We start from the raw sequence: 22,048 nt of genomic DNA on the forward strand, positions 1-22,048 counted from the left end.
CTGCCTGCAATATTCATACTGAGTGGTATGCTTCTTTAAAATTTCCTCCACGAGATTAATTAGCCCATCACATTTAAATTCAGCCTCATACAAAGTCTCAGGACATGGGCAAATGTCAACAAATTCTTTGCCCGAATATAACATGGGTGCCTTCTAGTCCAATGCCCAATAGAGTCCTCAGCTCTCTCTGAAGCCTCATGGGCACAGTCTGTCTTTATATGGGCATTTGGGTCTTCTTAGCGCCCACCAGAATTGCCCATTAAACTCTGATTATATTATTGTGAAGCTTTTCTAGCTTGCATCTCTAGAACCTTTTCAAACCTCCTCTCATAGACCAGCTCCAAAGGTTTCTGAACCACATGGTCAGATTAATCACAGCAATGACCTCACTTCTTGGTACCAATTTCTGTTCAGTTAGCTTTTTGTCACTGTGATCAAAATACCTGACAGAAGAACTTAGAGGAGGAAGATTTTATTTAGGACTCATGGTTGCAAAGGTCTGAGTTTATAGACAGCTGACTCCATTTTTCTCTGCCCAAGGTGATGCAGAACATTATGGGGGAAGGGAGTGCTCAGCCTCAAGACAGGGTTAGGAAGCAGAGAGGGCAACCGGGAAGAGACCCCTTTCAGATGCCCCCAGTGACCACTTCTCCAGCCATGCGCCACCTACCTACAGGTTGCAGTTCTCACAGTCTGATCACTTTACCTTGGAACACTCCTGCATTAACACATGATGTTTTGGGGGCACACTTTACATCCAAAAACCATAACATCATCTTAGGTTTGTCTAGATATTTATGCTGCCTCTAGTAAATGATCCATAAGTAATAGTATTTCTTTATTATATGCCTTGGTGTTTACTCTTATGGAATGCTCCCTATTCTGACTACAGTTATATTCTGCTAATTCAACTTATCCAAAAGCACAACCCCAGAAATAACAATTCCTGGAGATCTGCAGTGAGAAAAATGATTAGATGTTCAATGAAACTTTATGAAATAGTGCAAACTCTATCCCCCACCCCAGAGAGTCACAATATGCAATGACATATTGAAGGCCCTGAAGTTGGATGCATATTTATGTTTAGCTCTGTGTTTCTCATACTTATTTGACCACTAATCTCTTAAAAACTATCCCACATTTGTATGAAATGCCTTGGGAAATGTCGCCCCAGGTGAAGGCTGTTTTATATTTGGATGATGAACTTATGCCCAGAGCCAAGATGGGACTGCACCAGCGTGTTTCATATTCTTCATTTATGCCTTCATGTTTTCATGCGTTTTTCTCCAAAGTGCTTGAAGGCATTTTTGGTGTAGCTTTCGTCCAGTCTGTGCAATTGGTCCTATCAGGGCTGGGAAGCCTACATGGCTTTGTGTTTGTCAAAAGCAACAATCTGTTCAGTAATAATCATTCAGCAACCACAAAATGCATCCAGGGAATTGGTGCCGTCAGATTTGGATATTAGTCTTCAGTGGCCTCGCTGTAGTAATTAATGCATAATGATAATGCAAATGCTAATGAAATTAGAAATATAATTGCTATTAATATACCATAGGCAGATTATTACTGGTCTATTGCCTTAGTGGAAAAGTCTTGGGTAACACAGTGGGGTAACATTTCTGGTTGGATTCCCTGCCTTGCACTCAGGAATTTCTCATCACTCCATATAATTTTGTTTTATAACTTTAAAAGGATTGTCACAAAGATAGCATATGTTCCCCCATTGACCAGGTGGATGCCAAGTATCAGGCAGCAGGGGAATAAAATCACAACAGCAGTTTAGAACTCAAGTAGAGCAAACAGAGTGGAGTAGGAGCTGTTGGAGAGTCCATGCAGAGTTAATGTGGTAGACAGTTCACTTCTACGGCTAGATAATGAGGAGTCCAGGTCTCTCTAACGTTGCTCTCGTAAATATCCATTGATTTCATTTCCACCTTTTTCTAGAGTCCAGTAGAATTCATAACACAGTTGGAGAATATTGTTTTATATTGGGAATATTTTTATGACTCCAGAGGACATGGTGGCCAATTCCTGCTGCCCATGGTAGCGACTACGCTGCCTCTTTCAATGGCAAGTGGGAGCATTCTCCAGCCCTTCCTGTCCTTTGCCTAGTGTTCACCCACTCACTCTGTTTTTCTAATTTCTCTTCTGTAATCTCGCTTTGCTTCCTAGTTCTTGGAGTTCTTGACTTGCCCTGTGTCTTGTGACCCACCTGCATACAACGCTCTAGGGGTATGCACAATTTTGAAAGAACTTTGGAATTCTGGGTATCTGACTGCTGTCTTTAAATGTTAGTTTTATCTTTCATGAAAATTTTAGATAAATCTTAGATAATATAACACATTGAGAATGTTGTCTCCGATGTGAAAGTGAAGTGAAATCGCAGAGTGGGCTTGTTCGGTCAGCAGCAAGGCGCTATCACATAATGGGTTATGTAATGGAACCATTTAATAAAAATAGGTACAAAATACTAGTGTAATTAGATGAAAAGGTCATAGAAATCATCAATTTAGACAGAGGTGATATGAGAAATAGGACTTAAAATTTCCAGGAAACTATCTCCTGGAGATTATTTGAACCACAAAAAGTGGTTTGCATTTCCAGCTTAATGGCCTGAGACTCGATGCCATCTGCGCCCGGGCAGGAGGGACCTCTGCAGAGCATTCCTAACTGGAAGTGTTCAGGGATGCGTCTCCTGCGTTATCTGATGCTAGAAAATTAGAGCTGTCTGAGCTCCCAGCCCCGGTAAGGGACTGACCTGCCTAATGTGAGTGTCTTTGCAGTATAATCGTGGTCAATTTTTTCAAAGGAAAAATGACCAACTTCTGTTACTGAAGAAGAAAGAGAAAAACTTCAAACTTCAATGAGGATTTATCCAGGGGCTGAGGATATATCTCAGTTGGTAGAGAGCTTGCCTAGCATGCACAAGGCTCTGGGTTCAATCCCAGCACCACACACACACACACACACACACACACACACACACACAAGATTTATCCAACTTGATAACTAAGGGGAGGAATTTTACCTTGTGCCACTTTCCCAGTTTGTGACATTCACCCTCCTCTGTCTTCTTCTTCCTCTTTATAACAAACCTGACCACACCCAAGGTAATTCAGAAGGCTGCTTCCTTTTGAAGTGAACCCAGATCTTCCCAACGCTGCCTCTGGCTCCTGTTCTTGCCATCAGAGTTGCTATCAGAGATATGCTTTTTCTCTCCTTGTTGACTGTGGGCAACTCTGTGGCCAGAGCCTCTCTCCTCCATCTTTTTAGGGACGTGTCTTCTTCCTTCTTTCTTCTTTTGTTCCTGATGGAGTGCTCAGCCACATGGTGTTTAGACAACCGACATCTAGGAATGGGATTTGCTTACTGAAAGCAGGCAAGAAGAGGGTGAATAATGGTGGTTCCCTGCGTGGCCCAGAAGAGGGCTTGCCTTAAAGAGTGCATGGGTACCTCTGACTTCAGGCGTCCTGCATTGGGCACAGGTGCCTTGTGATGTTGAAACACCCATCCTTGTGCCTAACACCCGTTCAGGCTTCTACCTGTCTCATCTTGTGCAAAAGATAACTGAGTCCAGACGCCATGAAGAAGTGTGGGTCTGCTGTTGGCAAAGAAAAACACAGTCTATTCAGTTAGACTGGAATTTCAGATAAACCACGAATAGTTTTTTAGTCTCAGTGTGTCCCGAGTATGCTGCAATTTCTCTCTCAAGTCTGTGTGATTCTTGCTGCTCTCATTGTTGGAGATGGACCCAGCTTAGGAGAGGCAAGAGAAAAAAATAAATTAGTGAATTTCCCATCCTTCTCCCAGATTTCATGGCAACAATGTATCCTTGAATGATGAATTGTCATTTTCCAATAGTTCTGCATATCCAGTTTCCTTGGCCACTTCTAGTTGTACTTCAGGGGGTCTGTGGTAGAGGCTAACCTGCGCCTCTTCATCTACACCAGAAAAGATGTTGCCAATAAGAGCAACCAGGATGATGCAGAGGGATTATGCACTGGGGCTGTTCCTGGAAGACGTAAGGGTGTTTGCGAAGACACGACCCCACAGGTTTCTCAAGTTTCTGCACATCTTACAAGAAGTGCACTGACTGGTCTTTCGTCTGGACTGTTCTTCCAGGCTGGTTTGTATAGCAGACATCCTTGGATGATAGAAATAGTGTTTCCAGATGGAGGGCAAGGTTGGGCAGGTTTGCTTAGATCCCTGGCCTACATAGCAGCATCCACGTGGGCCCCTCCCCATCCCCTGTGCAGGAATGAGGGGCAAGGGAACCAGAGTGACTGTGAAGTGGGTGCTGCGTGCTGTGCTGTGAGTAATAGCATCTTTTGTCTCTGACCCAGGAATCTCTTGATTTCTGCCAACATCCATGAAGTTACGGTGGGCAACTTAGTAGCTTGCCAGCAGGATAACATTTGAGACCCTTCGTAGATCTTGACAGTGCTCAGTGGGTCAACACTTTTTTCTCACTGAATGCCAAGCTTTTTGAAGGCAGGGGCTGTGTCGTCCATGTTGGCGTCTTCAGTCCTAGCACAGAATGGACCCGCAGTAGTTTGGTGCTGAACTCAACTGGACTGGATCAGCTACTCTTCAGCTGGGTCTTTCCTTTTCTCCTCAATAAATTCAAACTCAAAACACCTACATCAGGTCAGCCGGGGGGAAGGGAGGTCAGCCGGGGGAAAGTAGACTGACGGCGAAGAAGAATAGAAGCCCAAACATCTTGATTCTCTTGTCACGTTGCCTTCTGCAACCTTTTTTAAAAAAAAATTGTGTTAAAATTGTGCTCTAATGTGTACTATGAATTGAAATGCATTCTGCTGTCGTATATAACAAGTAAGTTTTCATTTTTTCCATTTGTGGTTGCATATTCATACATGCATGTGATGGAGCCACAGAGTGTGGCCAGTGTTCCTCCCTAGTACTCCCCCCTCCACCCCACTTGCCTCCCCTGGCCCATTTCTTCTACTCTGGATCTCACTTTAGTTTTCATGATACTCCTCTACCACCGTCCGCCTTTCCCTTTTTGCTCCCTACCTTCCACAGAAGAGAGAAGACATACAACCCTTGGTTTTTGGAGTTTGGCTTATTTTGCTTAGATAATGTTCTCAAGTTCCATCCATTTCCTTACAAATGACATGATTTCATTCTTCTTGATGGCTGAGTAAAACTCCTTTGTGAGTACACACCATATTTTCCTTATCCATTCATCCACTGAGGGACAACTAGCCCAATTCCATAGTTTGGCTATGCTGACTTTAATTCTTTAGGGTAAATGCCAAGGAGTGGTATCGCTGGATTGTATGCTTATTCCATGCCCAGTCTCCTGAGAAACCTCCATATAACCATTTATTTTTATATGTAATCTAATCTTAGATTCTTTTCAGAAATGCATGTCACAAATGGCCAGTGATTAATGTGCATGAAGCAGAGGAACGGTGCTGCACACATCATTACACATCTGTGGGACCAGGTCATAACTACAAAAAAAAACACAGAAAAATCCATGGTCAGGGGATGCGGACATGATGGAGGCAGAATGAGGAGGTGATTTTTCAGTGGAAGAAGAGACATGTCAAAGAACTAGCTGATAGGAACCCCTCAATCCAGGGAAGAGGGTCTCTGTCACTCGAGTTTTTGCTCCCAAATCTATACCTACTGCCTAGAGGACACCTGGATGTCTCTAGACGGACTGCAGCCTGTCCTGTGAGCCACCAGCCCTTGAGACCCAGTTGTAGCCCTCCCTCCTCACCACTGGAATGGCCTCCTTACACAGGTCTCTGTGCAACACACCTGGCTGAGTCTGTGGGGCTGTAGCCCCAAGCAAGCTGCAGCGTATGACATGTCTTGGGTTAATGTGCCCATCATCTACCAAGCATTGCTTGAGTACCTTGGCATTTGTAGTAATTATAATTACATTGTCTTATCTGCTTGCTGCCCAGGCATCTGGGCATCTTTGCCTGGGAGAAACTGCTCCTCCAAGGGTTAGCTGATTCTTAAAGAAAACAACCAACAGCCTAGAAGTTCATCTTTCCTATGCAAACCAAACAATCAACTAACCATGCAGACCAACTAACCCAGAGCCCCTGTGCCCAGCCACCTCCTTTACCAGGTTCATTCAGGGCTCCTACCTCTGGGCCTCTGTCCCTGTGCCCTCTTCCCTCAACCCCCAAACCCTAGAAACCATGCAAAGTAGACAATCTTGAACCTGCTTAGCTTGCTGACCCTGCCACGTGCTTTCTTCCTGTGAAGTCTACAACAAAGCCCCTTGTCCACATTTCCCCCCTCACACCCTGTGCTTCCCTGGGAGGCTCAACATGGCATGGCGTGTCCCGGTCTCTTGGCAACTGTGAGTGACAAACTCTATTTTCAAAGACAGTCATGTCCTGATCTGTTGCCTCGTGGTGACTGATTAACAGTGAAACGTACGTTGTAGAACAACATTGCTCTCTGAAAGAATATAGGATAAGCTTGTGTTAGGGCTTGAGGAAGGATTTTTCTTGTTTTTGCTAACAAAAAAATATTTAAGATTTGGGTAAGCATTCTTTGTTTTAATTTTGAGTAGAAAGTTCTAGAAACACAGCAAAGACAGGGTTTTAAGAAGTTTGACCTATCCATAGGAGAATGGTTGAAAACATTTATGAACCTTACATGCCCTAGAATTCAGTAGTCCTCTTTTATCCGTGGTATTAGTTACGTGCAACCAACAAAGTTCTGAAAATATTAAATGGAAAATTCCAGAAATAATTAATGTGTATTAAAATGCATGCCATTCTGCCTGGTGTGATGAAGTCCTGCATTATCCCATGCTACCCCACCTGGGATACGACTCTTGCTTTGTCCAGGGTCTGCATGCTGTATGTCCTACCCACTGCCAGTCACTTAGCTGTCTGGGTTATCAGCTTGACCTTTGTGGTACTACAGTTAAAGTCACCCTTATTTTACTTACTGATGGTCCCAAATCACAAGAGCAGTGATGCTGACAATCTGGATATGCAAAAGAGAAGCTCTTTTTTTATTATTGCAAAGAGACGTATGTGTAAGTTTGTATGTGTGGGAGTATACATCGCAACATGGTATGCGCTGGAAGAGCATAGAACAGACAGGGCTTGGCACTCTTCAGTTCCAGGGCACCTCCACCCTGGGGTGGATCTTGGGACACACGCCCCTTGGATAAGTGGTGACTACTGTGGTACAGAACTGTTGAAGAGACTCAGTGGCGCTGTAGAGGTTGAAGTGGAGGGATTTCCCTAAATTCATTTTGAGAGAGAACAGCAAGATGCAGAGAATCTTCGGATTTCGTCTTACATTTATAGAAAACAGTGGCGGGAATGATGTCTGTGGATACATTTATGTGTAACTGCAGAAAATGACATGAGCGAAAGGAAGAACGTGGAGGACACAGGTAGTGCTGTTGATCCCAGGGAGTGGACAGGTGGGTTGGTGCAGGGGGCCAGGGAGAGGAGGGGAAGGACCTCAAAGTCCCAGGGCTCTATGGTCATGCCTGAACACTTACATTACATCATTTCTTTCTGTTCATACGTATAAAAATATTTTTAAAGCTTTACAATTTAGTGACTGCTTTTTAGGAGAATTTTATTCTATGTTTAAAAAAATTTTAATATGATTTTTATGTGGTTTACTTTTTATTGATGAAGAAGGCACATTGCCTCCATCTGCCTGTTGAGCCTGGGCAAGCAGAATCATTTCTAAAAAGTTCCATTTTAAACTGACGTTTAATAACTGTACATATTTACGGGGTGCAGTGTGATGTTTCCTTATGGGTATACATTGCACGATGATCGGATCAGGGCATATTTCCCACCTCCAATACTTATCATTTCTTTGTGGTGAGAACATTCAGAATCCTGTCTTCTAGCTGTTCTGAAATACCCACTGTGTCGGTGTTAAGGACAGTCACCCTATTGTGCAGTAGAACACTAGAACTTATTTCTTCTCTCTGTCCCTTTGTCCCCAAGTCTGTGGATTTTGATGTCCTACTGCCAGGCAGCTGTGGGCTAGACTTGAGCCTCCTCTCTCTCCAGTTCAGGTCTCTGATTTTGGGACAAGCAGTATGGAAAGAGCGGGCGTCTGTTCTCTGTGGAAGGGAAGCCTGTCTCTCCAGAAAGAATGGAGCATTTCTGTCCCCAGAGTCACAGACCACCCCAGACTGACCAGCTCTATCCCCTGCGGTCACTTGGGCCAGACAAAAGCAAGTTTTTTCTCACAGCACAGGGCCTCCTGCCCTGCAAACTCAGTCCCTTCTGTTGGGTGTTACGAAGCCCTGAGTCTAAATATGGCCCACGGCAGTTTGATGGAAATCATTTCCAGTAAAAGAGGATGTTTCCTCAGCAGTTTTCAAGCTGGCGCTGACTCAAGCATCCTCCAGGGAGCCCATTTAACTGGTCATTAGGGAGACAGCAAGAAGGCATTGAGGAATTCTGTAACAAGATGCGCATCCTGTGTGGAGGCCCCCTGGGCGCTGACCTCGGCTCCCTGGGCCTGCTGGAGAGGTTGGACTGCTGAAAAGTATTTTGCTGCAGCAAATCTGTTCTTTTTGCTTCATGAGGACCAGCACAGGAACAGTCAGTGTGTAAGGATGACTAGCGCCCATCACGCCCTCCCAGGAGTGGAGAGGTAGACTTGACGAGAGACATGAAAATTTATGCTGAGTCGAGTGAGTTCATGTGTGTGTGTGTGTGTGCGTGCGCGCGCACGCAAATATTTGCACAGTCCAAAAAGACAACGCATACATGTATTTCCCAATTTACATGTTTGAAAATCAGAATGTAAACAAACCGATATGATCTTGACATGGACAATACATTGCAAATAAAGTGAAGACTCTTCAAGGCTGGTCCCATAGACTGATGGAAACACAGCTGCTGAGGATGAGAATGAGGCCTGAGTTTTAACAGGGCCTAAGGGTCTGGGATCACTGGACACCTATGGCCAGCACTCCATGGGGGTCTGGGAGAGCAGGGGTTAAGTGTTTGAATGAAGCTCGGCTTCATAGATTCTTCCCAGCCAGAATCCTATTCCATTAGGGCACATTCCTGTTCCCAAGTGTTCATTTTCCAGCATTGTTGATGTAGATCTTTAGGGAAGCATTTCCAAATATTTGAAAGGTTAAGAATGAGAAAATATATTTTAAAAAATGGAAGATATGCTAAAAATGTATTTTTTTAAGGGATCTGAACAAAACCACAGTTACTTGACCCAGGAACAATATGACCAGCCACAGCCACATGACTCTCAGCGTGTTCATGATGCGTGTTGTTAAAGACTGTTGGGCATATAGACCAAAGGGCCAGAACCTCTTATTTATCTATTTTAGTCTGGAAATTTCTTCATTACAAATATAAACCTAATAATGTGGGCTTATTTTTAAAAGAGTAATTTGAAATATTTTTCCTTAAAAATAGAACTTTTTCTTTTAGATACGGTGAGCGTGTTGCTGTGTTTATCTCTGGGCCACTTGTTCTTGTCACCCTTTGGTCTTTAAGGAGATGGGCCTCTGTCCTTGGGATAACTCTCTGTGAAGATGATGGCTTTTTCATGGGAGGTCAAGGCCAGGTTCATTGAATGACACTGAGTTGGTGACTTCTAGATGGTAGTAAAGAAGACTCACAGGTGGAAGGAGAGGCTGGAGAAACCACCCTATTAGAAGGGAATCCAGCCCAAGGGGCTATGACTTGGAGCTGAGGTGGTGGCCTCAATGAGAACCTCCTAGGAATTCCCATGAGCCCAGTGTGCCACAGCCTGATAGGAGCATTAGCTGGGCACTGTGGACCTCTATGACAGTGATGGCCCTGGGTGTGACATTGTATGACCTATAGCAAGCATTTCCTATGCAAGGAGGAGACTGATAGGACGAAGAAGACCAATTTAAATGTTTGAAAGTCAGAATGTAAATAAAGCAATATGATGTTGACATGGACAATGTGCCCCTGTGGGTTAGAGCTCTGTAGGAGGAGGCAGACCAGGGAGCAGCATCTGCCCTTTTATTCTAGCAAAAGGTTTACTTTTCTGGTGGTACTTGGAGGACTGTGGAACAAAATATTGGAACCTAGTGGACACTGATGGCCTGGCTACATTTTCTCAGCTTTTCTGAGGGGTAACTATGTGACATTAGAAATGTCATGTAGAAAATGGTAAATTTAGTTGATCTGAGTATCTGACCTTCTAACTCCCGACTCAAGTGTTCTGGGAGGGGAATCCCAGAGAATAGTCCAACTGCCTTGTTTTCCTCCTCCCTTCCCCTTCCTCCCCCTCTTCCTCCTCTTCCCACTGTTCATCCTCCTTTGTCTCCATTCCTCCTCTCCCTCTCCCCTTTTCCATCCCTCTCTCTCTCTTCCCTGCCCCTGTCTCTCTCCATGAGGGCCCATTGGGAATGGGTCTGCTAAGCCCTCATCTGGTTGTGGACACATTCAACTCTCAGGAGGGAGATCCTCAGTGTCTCCCGTGTGTCATGTGCTGGCCAGGGCCTGAAGGTCCAGTCGTAGACACAGCAAACCTTTGCTTTTGTGTGTCTGAGGCGCTAGTTAGAAAAATATGTGATACCAGGTCCAGTCAAAGAAATATTCCAGACTACCTCTTAATTTAAAAAAAATTAAAGATGGTCTGCTGCTGACTTCCCAGAAATGTCAGAATCATTGCTGATGTTTTATTTTGGACACAGTCAGAATCTGCACAGGGCTCCTTTGTCTTCTGGCCTAATCCCCACAGTGTGGTTTTCTTCCATCTTGGGAGGATATGGGCATGTTACTAATTTCTTCAGAACTGGTAAGTATAACAGAGCAGCCCAGAAAACAGATGAACAGTCCAGACCATGATTCTTTAAAAAAAAAAAATTCTTAAGGCCAGGTGTCCATGAATATTTGGTTTTGGTATAAATGACAAATGTCCTCTCTGGGTTGTGTAGCAGCAGGGAGTAAAGGGGTCATGGGGTGCCCTTTATAGCCATATAGATGTCCCTTTTAAAGTCCAGAGATAGAGCTATACAGGTGCTTCCTTCGCTATCTCAAAGGTAGAGATATCTGATCCTACTACCTGACGGGGAAATTGCAAAGCAGTTGTTTGGTGGAACTCCTACGACACAGCAGCATGGTGACCTAACACAACCTAACATAGTATCCTCACCCAGAACCCACTTTGCAGGGCTGGGGCTATAACTCAGTGGCAGAGCACTTGCCTAGCCTGTGTGAGGCACTGGGTTCTATCTTCAGCACCACATATAAACAAAGAAAATAAAGGCATGCTGTTTACCTACAACTACAAAATAAGTAAATAAATAAATAAAAAAAACAACATTGCAACTGCTGCATCTTATACACCATCAACCTTTATGATAGAGTTTAGAATGCACTCAGGTCTTTAGTTTTTGTTGTTGTTGTTGTTGCTTGTGTTTTATAAAGTGCCCACAAATCTAAGATCAAGCTTCTCCCTGCCCCACAAATGGCACTCACTTTCTGTGCTTAACAGTGCCCCACATGACTTACCAGTAGGTGGATAATGAAGACCAGTGAGCCAAGTCCTTTAGAGGGACCAAGAGTAGCACCTACAAGAACAGGAAGAATTCCCAGCCCCACAAAAGCCACGCTGTGGGCTGGGGTGCAGCCCAGCTAGAGCTCTGCTCAGCATACATGAGGCCCTGGGTTCCATCCTCAGCTCCACAGAATAAAAAACCAAAATGTGTGACGGGTTGGTGCTAAGACGGGAGCTCCCTGGAAGGTGTGGGATCTGGAGCCATTCAGGCCTTCCTGACTAGGTTCCTCCCCAGGTCACTTAGCCCCCTCAGCCTCAGCCACTGACCTTGACCTCAGTCATTGACCTTGAGGGGTTCCTGCAACACAGGGCAGGAAGCTCCCTCGTGCCCGAAAATGGTGGAGTAAGTAGAGATCATCATCACTAAAAGAGAGTTCTAAATAAAGGGAGAGAATGTGGGCCATGGTGTAGGCCATTCTACCTTTTTGAAATATCTGGAATCACTCGCACCACCTGGACTCTCAGTTTAACGTAAGCGCTGGGGCCTGAATGCAGTAGGTTGATTGTTCTAAGCTTAAACATTTCTGCAAAATCTGTTTGTTCCAAAGATGTGTGCCTCTCGTGAAATTTTCTGAAACACTAGAATTTTCCAGGGAGGAAAAACTGGGTCTTAGAGCATACCATGAAGATTAATTAACTACATATATCTCATAAATGTACCCAGGGGTCTTGTGCTGGGCTCGTGATGAGTACAGCATGCATGTTGGTAGTAGCTATTATTTAAATAAGAAGGACAATGACAAATTCCTGAGCACTGTGTTAGACTTATTAATGAGAAAAGTCAGCCTGGCTACACACACGGTGCTTGTGGAAGTCTCTGTAATACACATTCCTGTACAGAAATTATAGACCCAATTGTACAAACAGACTGCATTTTTTTCTAAATTGATTTTTAACAAGGTGTTCTTATACAGAACGTAATTCAGTTGAAAAACTGATGAAAGCTCTGTATTATCAGTAAAACAAATTCTCTAAACTTGAAAAAAAATGTCTATGATTGACTTCATCTCAAGCATTTCACTTCAACTTGTTTTAAACTGAATATTCCTGAGCTAATGGGGTGGAAGAGGCGGCTCTGATCCGGTCTTCTGTATAGTTAGTATTCCACACCATCCTGTAGAGTTGGCGAACTGTGCAGCTGTCATCAGTGAGGCACAGTAAGTCCTGTCTAGCAAAGGGTTCAAGCAAGCACCACGTGACTGTCACTGTTGGGTAGAAGGACAGTAGACTCCATGCACACCTGGGTAGGGGGACGTGTGGAAAAATGAGCTGGAGCCAGATGAAGTTGAGTGACTGGATGGGGTTCCAGGAGAGGGACTCTGCGCCCTGCTGCTCTCCTCTTATACAGGGTTCCAAGAAAGCCACCACATCACTGCAGGGAAAGCAGACTGAGCTTAAGCGCCAGGTGCTCAGGGGAGTGGCAGCCCTGGGTGGGAGCAAGAGCTGTTCTGTGTCCTTAGCATCTGGACGTCAGGTGAGAGGTTGAGACTATGCCTGGCCCTTCCTCCTAATGGGATCCACCATCCAGCTAGCTCCTGGCCATATAACCCCGAGGGAGACACCACTACCTTCTGTTAGGTCATCCTGCCCGCCCCTTATCCCTGGCACCCAACTGTGAAAGGCACTGTAAGAGCACTGTGCATAATCCTGTGAATGATGTCCCCTCTCCTGCAAAAGAGAACAGGCCCAGGATAAACCACACAAGTGGATTTTAAGTTCTCAACTATGAGAACAGCTGGCTTTAAGGAGCTTGTCTTAAGGCCCAGCATAACAAATGGAGTTGATGGAGAACCTGGTTCAGAAGTCAATGCGTGAGCAGTGACTCACTCCCCGCCTGCTATTTTTATATTTTGAAAGTTCTGTTTTCTGTTTTATTCTTTTAGTTCAGTCCCATGAAATCACAAGAGATATGCATTAGCTGAAAGTTACTAACTTAGTAACTTGAGGGTTAATCGATCACAGGATACAGCATAAATGAGGAAAAGTGTAAAAACCTCTTTTCTCCCTTGATATCTATACATGTGATACGAAATGCATTTAGTTTGCTATAGAAGAAGACATTAAGTCTTCTAAACATTTTCTAATTTTTGACTTCCTTTCTGACTCATGGGTTATTTAGCAGTGTGTTATTGATTTCCAAATATTTGGAGATATTCTGGTTATCTTAATGCTGTTGGTTTCTAATTTAATCCTATGGTAGTCAGAGGATATATTCTATTCCCAGAATTTCTCTGAAATGTAATTTATGGCTCAGCATATGGTTTTCCTGGTGGATATTTCATGTGCATCTGGAAGAAAAATCTTTCTAAAGTTTTGTAGCTGTTGTGGACAGACAAGTCAAATTGTTCGACCATGTTATTTAAAACCCACTGCTGATTCTAAAAATACAATTGTTCTTTCCATTGTTGGAAGAGGGATATTAATCCCAAGCTATAGTTGTGGGTTTATCTACTTCTTCCTTTAATCTGGTCAACTTTCGTGGAAGAGTCACAGCCTGAAGTTTATAAACACAATTCTGAGAGTTCAGAGAAGGAGAAATGACCCCATCCTGCAGTGGCCTTGAGGACAGTATAGGGCTTGACCATGGCCCGAGGCTAGAAGATTAGTGGAAGTTCAAGAGCAAGGAAAGGCCCTGTGAAGTTGAAGAACAGAGTCTGCCCAGCAGCTAAGTTAGAAATGCACTTCCGCACTCTGGGAGCAGTGTCTGGAACTGCTGGCCGATGCTCCCTGGCTAGGGATGGGCTATCAGCACATCTGGCGACCACAGCGGGATGATAGGGAACTCGGTGCTCAGGGCCATGAGCCCCCAAGAGTGCTGGGAGCTCTGGAGTGTTCTATTGGGGTAGGGAAGCCAGGATGTGATCAGAAAACCTTTCTAATCAGTTGACTATTGATATTTTATATCAAAAGACCCTCAGTCTCCATGTTGCCTATTTTTGTTATGATTTATTTTGCATTCCTTCCCAATTTGTATTTATGATTTTGTATTATTTTTCCTCCAGAAAGTTCCCCATACATTATCAGCTTCATACCCCACAAAACCTGGTCCCACTGCGTCCCTCCAGCACCACCCACAGCGGTGCAGGCTTTGGCCTCCTACTGAGCTCTCTGGCTTCAGTTTTCTCATCTGTACAATGAGGCTGATGACAGCCCCCGTTCATAGGTCATCTGGAAGAGTAATTAAGTGGATTAGTATTTATAAACCTCTGATAGCGCATCATGAAGAATAACACTAAGCTGAGTGTTTGTTAAGGAAAAATTAACAAAAGCAACATGGAGGCAGGCTTGGTGGTAGTGGAGACTTGACTTCTAGATTTTCTCTCTTCTTGACTCAGCTTTGACTTTTGGGCTTACATGTTTGTCTCTGCATGGCCCAGTTTTGGCAATGATCCTACCAAGTCAGGTTGGCCAGAATCCCCCCACTTCAGCATCTGATCTAAGAGAGTTGGTCCCCCGACTGAAGGCTGATCAGCCTGGGCTGCCCTCAGCTAGAATCCCGCCAGGGTGGTTTAGCTGGAATCCCCGGTACCACTGACGTCTCCTCCTCAAATATAGATTTCCACCAGGCTGAGCCGACCCCGTAGAGGTGATTCCGAATTCTCTCCGCCATTGCAAAGTTCCATCTCGGTGCTCCCACATCTAGTGTTCCAGTCCCTCTTAGGATGATGAAGGCTTTCTTACTGTCTTCAACAGGTGTCGTGAGTGTTTTTTCTTTTACAGTGCTATGCTTTGAACCTTGCTTTCCTTGCCTAGAAAAAGGGGATGTTGTGGTTTTCAAGCTCTTATAATTCTGTGTACCTGGTACATTCTGTCACTTGGCTCGCTCCAAGGCTACTTCTCACAGCTCCTGACTTGGCCACTTTCCATCTGTCCTGAGTGGAAAGTTTCAGCACAAATAAACATGTTGCAAAATCATCACATTATTGCACCTTGAAAAAAAAATATTGAGTTAAAAAAATTTATAGTTCTGTCTTAAATTTATGAATACAAATAATAGGATTGTATACTTTATTCTTCCTTCTTTGCTGGATATTAATGTGGTTTGGAGTTAATTTAAAAAATATTTGGCTTGATTGTAAATGGAGTATTTGTGTATGTCTCTGTGTGGGTATCAACCCTGTACCGACATATAAATGTTTCACTTATGATCAAGCTAAATACATGCACCCCTAATATGGATCCCTCAGTGTATATACAAGTGTATAATTTATGGAATTCTTACTAATTTGAACATCTTAACATGTTGGAACCTAGCTTGGGTGTCATATTTCATTTTCTAGTAGAACGACCTTCAATTTTAAAATAATTTCCAAAATTGAGAGAGAATTGTAATAAATAAAAAAGTTAATTTTCCTGCCGATCCCTTGTTTAAGATTCTGTCTCCATGTTCCATTGCCATATCCACTATATCAATTTCCTGGGTATCTCTCCTGCATCTGCAATGCCCGTGGATGTAGGAGGCTATTTTAGTGGAAGTAGTGCACAGGTCCTGGTAGGAGCCACTTGAGTGTCCCCTGCATCACTCTCATCCTGCGTATACCACCTGGTGTCTCTACCTCTCTGTTCACTAATGGATTTTTAATGTCAGAGGTCAGGATGCCGGTAAATGTTGTTTAAATTTCACTTTTTTTAAAAAGGTAAAAACCATGAAGAATTCCACAGCCAGGCTTTTTGTTTCATTTTTGATGACGAATTTGTTCAGTTACAAAGTGCAGAAATTTCTGAAACAATAACATGGAACAACAATAGCATAGTGCCCGTGGAACAACTCTACAGCAGAGAGAAGCAGAACTATTTTCTGAATGCACAGTTTAAAATACCAGGCTGTCATGGGTCTAAATCCGCACACACGAATTTGATTGATGTGAACTTTACATGGGCTTCAGTGCTCTGTCAGAGAAATGGCCTCTCTCTCAGGGCTGTGATCCTGATGACTGCAGTCCGTCCACACGAGGCAGATGTGGAAGGGAGGAGTAGGCAAAGCATGGATGGTATTGAAACTGGGAAGACCTAGGAACGGCGTAGGGTCCTTTTTCCTGCAAGTAAAACCAGAGTGGTCTCCACATCTCATCGTTTACCTCTTTAGTTGTTGGACAGCCACCACGCGCGGGGAGTCTTTATTATCCATGTGTTACAGGTCACATAGCTGAGGTTCTGGAAAATGCCCGGATCTCTATTTAAATCCAGTCCACATCAGGTCTTCGGACTGCAGGTCTGGTCTTCTTGCACTAAGCTGTCCACGGTTCACAGGGTGCCGAAGCAGCAAGTTCTGTTGCCTCCATGTAGTTTGTCTCTCGTCATCTCTCAGTGGAGGACTACAGACCTGAGCTGTTTGAAGACTTTGAGAACCTGAATAACAGATGTGGTGCTGTTTCCAAGGGCTCAGTCCCTTCCTTACCCATGGCTCGGCTCGCTGTGTTAGTCTTGTGTAAGGCCCCGTAGTCAATGGAGAATGGTAAAGGTCATAAACAGACATCCATCCTCCATGCTTGTATGAGGAACTTTCTAGCAGCCTGTTTGTCAAGATGCCCTGATAGAGGGAAGTTCTCAGGCAGCTCCTCAGACTTCACTTGTAGACCCAGCAGCCTGCGGAGCCCCCCAGAGGGGCTCACAGAGAGGATGTGGTCAGACCCCCTAGTGGTACCTAAGGGGAAAGGGAGAACTAAGAACAGCACTCAGGAGCCTGAAAGGTCCAAGGACAATTCAAGGACATGCGGACGCATTAGAATGTGAGGTGCCTGGCTGTGAGCATAAGTCTGGTCTATATTCACTTGTGTGTGTTCTTGTTAATTACTGGACATGAGTTGAGATCTGTAAGTAGTATCCGGACAGTTCAATCTTCTTTACATCTGTTGTCATCCCTGCTAACATATAAACTGAAACACGGGAGGGAAGCTAACACTTCTTGAGCACCTACTGTATGATAGGCACTTCATATTCTTTATCTCACTAATACTCATGGCAACTTAATGAGATAATTATTTTTGTGGACATTTCACAGATGATAAAACTGAATTTAGAGGTTAGAAAATGGGCCAATGGCTATACAGTCCTTGGCAAAGCTGACATTATTAAAGCTGGTGCCTCATAGTCACTGTGTCACCACTGCAGGGTGGATTCTCAATGCAACTGGTCTGTGAGAAAGGAGGTTGCATTTCTTAGCAGGGGATGATCCTTAACAGGTCCAGAAAAAAATGAAAGTTCAGGAGAAAGCTTAAGTTTGAATATGGATTAAATAAGATAGTGTCTTTTTTTTTGTCTTTTTTAAAAAATTTTTTTAAAAGAGAGAGTGACAGAGGAGAGAGAGTGAGAGAGGAGAGAGAGAGAATTTTAATATTTTTATTTTTTAGTTTTCGGCGGACACAACATCTTTGTTTGTACGTGGTGCTGAGAACCGAACCCGGGCCGCACGCATGCCAGGCGAGCGTGCTACTACTTGAGCCACATCCCCAGCCCAAGATAGTGTCTTAAAATAGAATTTCTGAATGTGTAAAGGGTGATGTTTGTGGGTGTCAATTGTCAAGATGTTTCTCAGACAGGTGTGCCGTACCTGTGAACTTCACCATTCCCTCCAACACAAAATAAGCGGCTCATTGCACCTCTGAGGAAGTTCATTTTCATTTATCCTTATTTTAAAAGGTAATCTTTTGTGAGACGTGCCTGATGTTTACTATAAAAATCCAGTGAAAATCAGTTCACTTTGCCTTGAGTGACATTTGAGGATTTTTAGATTAAAAAAAATAATAATGATCGTTTTCATACCAGCATTCTCATTTTGAGCAGTCAGTCATGGTCAGTTTTTCTTACTTTAAAAGTTAAAGGAAAGTGTTGATCAAGTAGTTGAAAGTTGATATAAGGAGACAAAAGGTTTGTGGGAGAATGAAACTAGATTTGTTACTGATTTTATTTCCACTTTGACAAAATACCTGATGTTTTAGAAAAGCCTGATGGGTGAGTACACTTTTAAAAATTTTCTATACTTTAAGACTGGATCGGAAAAAGGAATCTAAGAAGAGCTGTGGAGGAGCACTGTAGGAAGTCCACGGCAAGGTTTATACACCTCTCTCCCCAAATTACTGGAGTAGATGACGAATTTAAACATGAGATGCTGTAAGTATAAAATAAGATCAATGATTAGCTGATTCTATCTTTACCCAATAGGAAGACTAAATTACTAATTAAAAAAATTATCAACCAGGGACTTTTCTGTTTGTTAGAGCTTTTGTTCAATAGTATTTAAGAGATTGGGATCTAAATAATGGCCAAACAGGTAACCTGCACTTAAACAATTTCTTAATTTGTTTTAATGGACAAAAGGGATGAAATTTCTACCTTTCACAAGTTCCGTTGCCACCCAGCCGCTGGGAACTTCAGAGTTGCTCAGCCCCGAGAGTCTCAGCCTCCTGTTCCCATTTCACTCAGGTTCGTCTTTTATCAAACCCCCGTTGTAGGTTTGAACCAAGTTAAAGGCAATTAACCCTGGAACCCTTTCCTTGGCACATCAAGGTCTCCTGTGGGAAAAAGTGTCTCTGTAAAGTCACTCACAGGTTGTCCTTACATTGTTAACTCATTTACCTGAGGCAGTAAGTAAAAAGGGGGTTAGTGAAATATCTTTTTAAAAAATCTGCTTTATCCACACTGAGGGTGAATGTATAAAAATGGACATTTTTTTTTTCTAGACTGTGTTTATTCTAGTGTTTTCAGATGTAGATGGGCTCTGTTGAGCTGTTTGAAGCATATATGCTAAGAGCTTGATGTTCTTTGTTTTCAACAACATCCACTCAATTAAAATTTTGGCTGCAAAGAAACTGATGTTTCTTTAAAAAGATTCAAAATATAAATAGTCATCAGGCAATGGAAAGTCACCACCCATGAATTAGAAAATGAGTTCAGTGTGTTTGGTTTCAGGCCACTCTGACAAAGCACACAGGAGCCAGTGACTCTCAGCACAGGATTTGATGTGCCTCTCTGTGCGGTCTAAGGAACTACTTGTGTTCTTTCCATGCTCTGAGACCCCTGCCCGTGGTCCATCCAGCACTCTCTAGGTGCTGGGGATAGAGTGGTAGAGCAGACGGATGAGCATGCCGGTCCCTGCTTCACGAGTGACGGTCTCATAGCAGAAGGTGGACATGCTCAAGCAGACACATGCTGTTGTTGAATGAGTACAGTGGTCCCCCTTACCTGAGGGGACCTGTTCCAGGACTCCTAGTAGATGCTTAAAACTTCAGACACCATTGCATTCTATATATTCTCTGTTTTCCCTGATACATACACACCTATGATAAAGTTTAGTTTATAAATTAGGTACAGTAAGCAGTTAACAACAACAATGAATGATAAAATACAATGATTATAGCAGTATACTATAACAAAAGTTATGTGAATGTCGTCTCTCTCTTGAAAGAGTTAAGACAAATGCCATATTATTATCTTTCAGCCAGTTGACTATGGGTCACTAAAACCATGGCAAACAAGACCATCAATAGAGGGGACCTTGCACCATGCAGGGACCAACAGTGATGGGGTCAGTGACTGGAGGTGCCTCTTGGGTTTGTGGAAACATCTCCAAGGAGATGATGTTTAAGATGAACTCTGAGCAGGATTGGCAGATGTAGCAAATACAGATGCAGGGCACCCAGCTAAATTTGAATTTCAGAGAAACAACTTAGTACACAAATGTCCCATGCAATCTTTTATCCCACATTTTATCTGGCAACTCTAACCCTGGAGGAACCCAGAATAATCACTCCTCAAAGACCAGGAGGAAGGACCCGAGGGGCAGGATGTGGAGAGAACCTTCTGTGACCGGGAGGCAGAGGGCCTGGGGATCCAGGCACAGGCCCTGGAGACAGAATGCTCAGACTTTCTCTCCCCACTACTCACACCCCAGGGGACCCTCAGTTGATTCACAGGACTCCTCTGTCCAGTGCATACATTCAAAAACAGGAATGATACTAGTCCCTATCTCATGAGGTCACTTTTAGGATGAAATTACTTCATCTTTGTCAACAGCATGCATTATGTAAGCGTTATACGGCAACTGGCTATGAAATGTTTCCCTTGTACATATCGGGGATCATTCAGTTTAAATTGACCTACATGCATCAAATTCTCTTTCTGCTCCCCAAAGGAAAAATTTTGGCTAGGTTAAACCCATTTGTTCCTTCCAGGACAAAACCTACACACATCACGAACACCAATAGTTACCCATAGCCACACCCAAGCAGAGCATCACTTTCACAAGACTATCTTTGAAATCAGTGTTAACTCACTGCCCGGTCTCCTGGCTTGCTTTAGGAGTTCCAGAATGGATCAGGCCACTTAACCAGCCAACCTGATAAAACACCTTTCTTGTAAGTGGTCCTAATATTTTTTAGGAAGTTTCACAGATTTTTCCCCCCTACTCTCTGAAGCAACTCTTCCTTAACACACAGATAATAAATGTTACATGATGTGGCTTTCCCAGTGATGTCAACCCACATGTCCTTGAATCGCTCTTGTGAGCATAACTCAGTGCTCCCTTCTAGACCTCAGCATGCCCAAACCAGGCCCTTTGGCAGGGCTGTGGTGGGATTCTGTCCCTCAGACAGCTGCCAAGGTGGGGAATGCTTGTGGGCAATTCCAGGGTCCACCAGTGCAGCAGACTGGAGCGATGCAAAGCAGGGCCTCGGATCTCCCGCCAGCGGTGTGCAGTCCCACACCTTTCCCCCTCCCTGTGTGCCTCAGTTCTCAACTGCACAGGGGACAAGAAGAATAACTTTCTTACAGAGTGCGGTGAAGATCAAATGATCGGAGGTGTTTAAACAGCTCTTAGAAATGTGTCTGGGATAGAGGCCTCAAGTCTAGCCCCCAAAACCTTGTTCCCATTTCACAAGGCAAAATATATTTAGTCCATTTCCAAGAGTCTCCTTATTATTCGTAGTTTCAGAATTACCCAAAAGTCCAAGTTCAAAGTCTCCTCTGAGACTCAAGGCAAACTTTCAGTGTGAGCGCCTGTGCAAATCGAAAGCAAGTTGCACATATCCTATATGTAAAAGCACAGACAAAATTTTATTCTGCAATGGAAAAACAGGGGTATAGAAAGAAGGGAGGGACCAAAACAAGTCTGAAGTCCAGCTGTAGCTCCCTGTCCAGCATCTGGAGCACGTGGCATTGTGATACTCTCTCCCAGGGGCTTGTGTAGCTCCACCCCTGTGGCTTTGCTGGTCACTGCCCACAGGGCCTCTGGGTTGGCTTGTCTCTGCTTGACTTGCTTTTTAAAGCAGCCATTCCACAATCTCATGGGATTCCACTACAGCTTAGGCCTCCTTCTCACGTCTTCACCATCACCCTCTCAGGGTAGCCCACAGGGTCTCTAACCCTGGGGGTGCTTCCTTTTATATCTCAGTGGAAGCCTCCACAACCCCCTGACTCCAGCATCCTGCAATCCTGCAGGACCAGCACCACGTGGTTGTCGCCAAGCTCTGCTGCCATCTCCAGCAACAGCCAAGCCTCCTGGGACCTC

General features: G+C 43.9%; 1 pseudogene; it reads left to right on the forward strand.

Annotated features, from left to right (window-relative positions):
• Positions 1-8,448: 8,448 nt before the first annotated feature.
• LOC143408753 (uncharacterized) overlaps positions 8,449-22,048 on the forward strand; it is a 197,470-nt pseudogene continuing 183,870 nt past the window's right edge.

This window comes from Callospermophilus lateralis, chromosome 10 (assembly GCF_048772815.1).
Source record: "Callospermophilus lateralis isolate mCalLat2 chromosome 10, mCalLat2.hap1, whole genome shotgun sequence".
Taxonomy (NCBI): Eukaryota; Metazoa; Chordata; class Mammalia; order Rodentia; family Sciuridae; genus Callospermophilus; species Callospermophilus lateralis.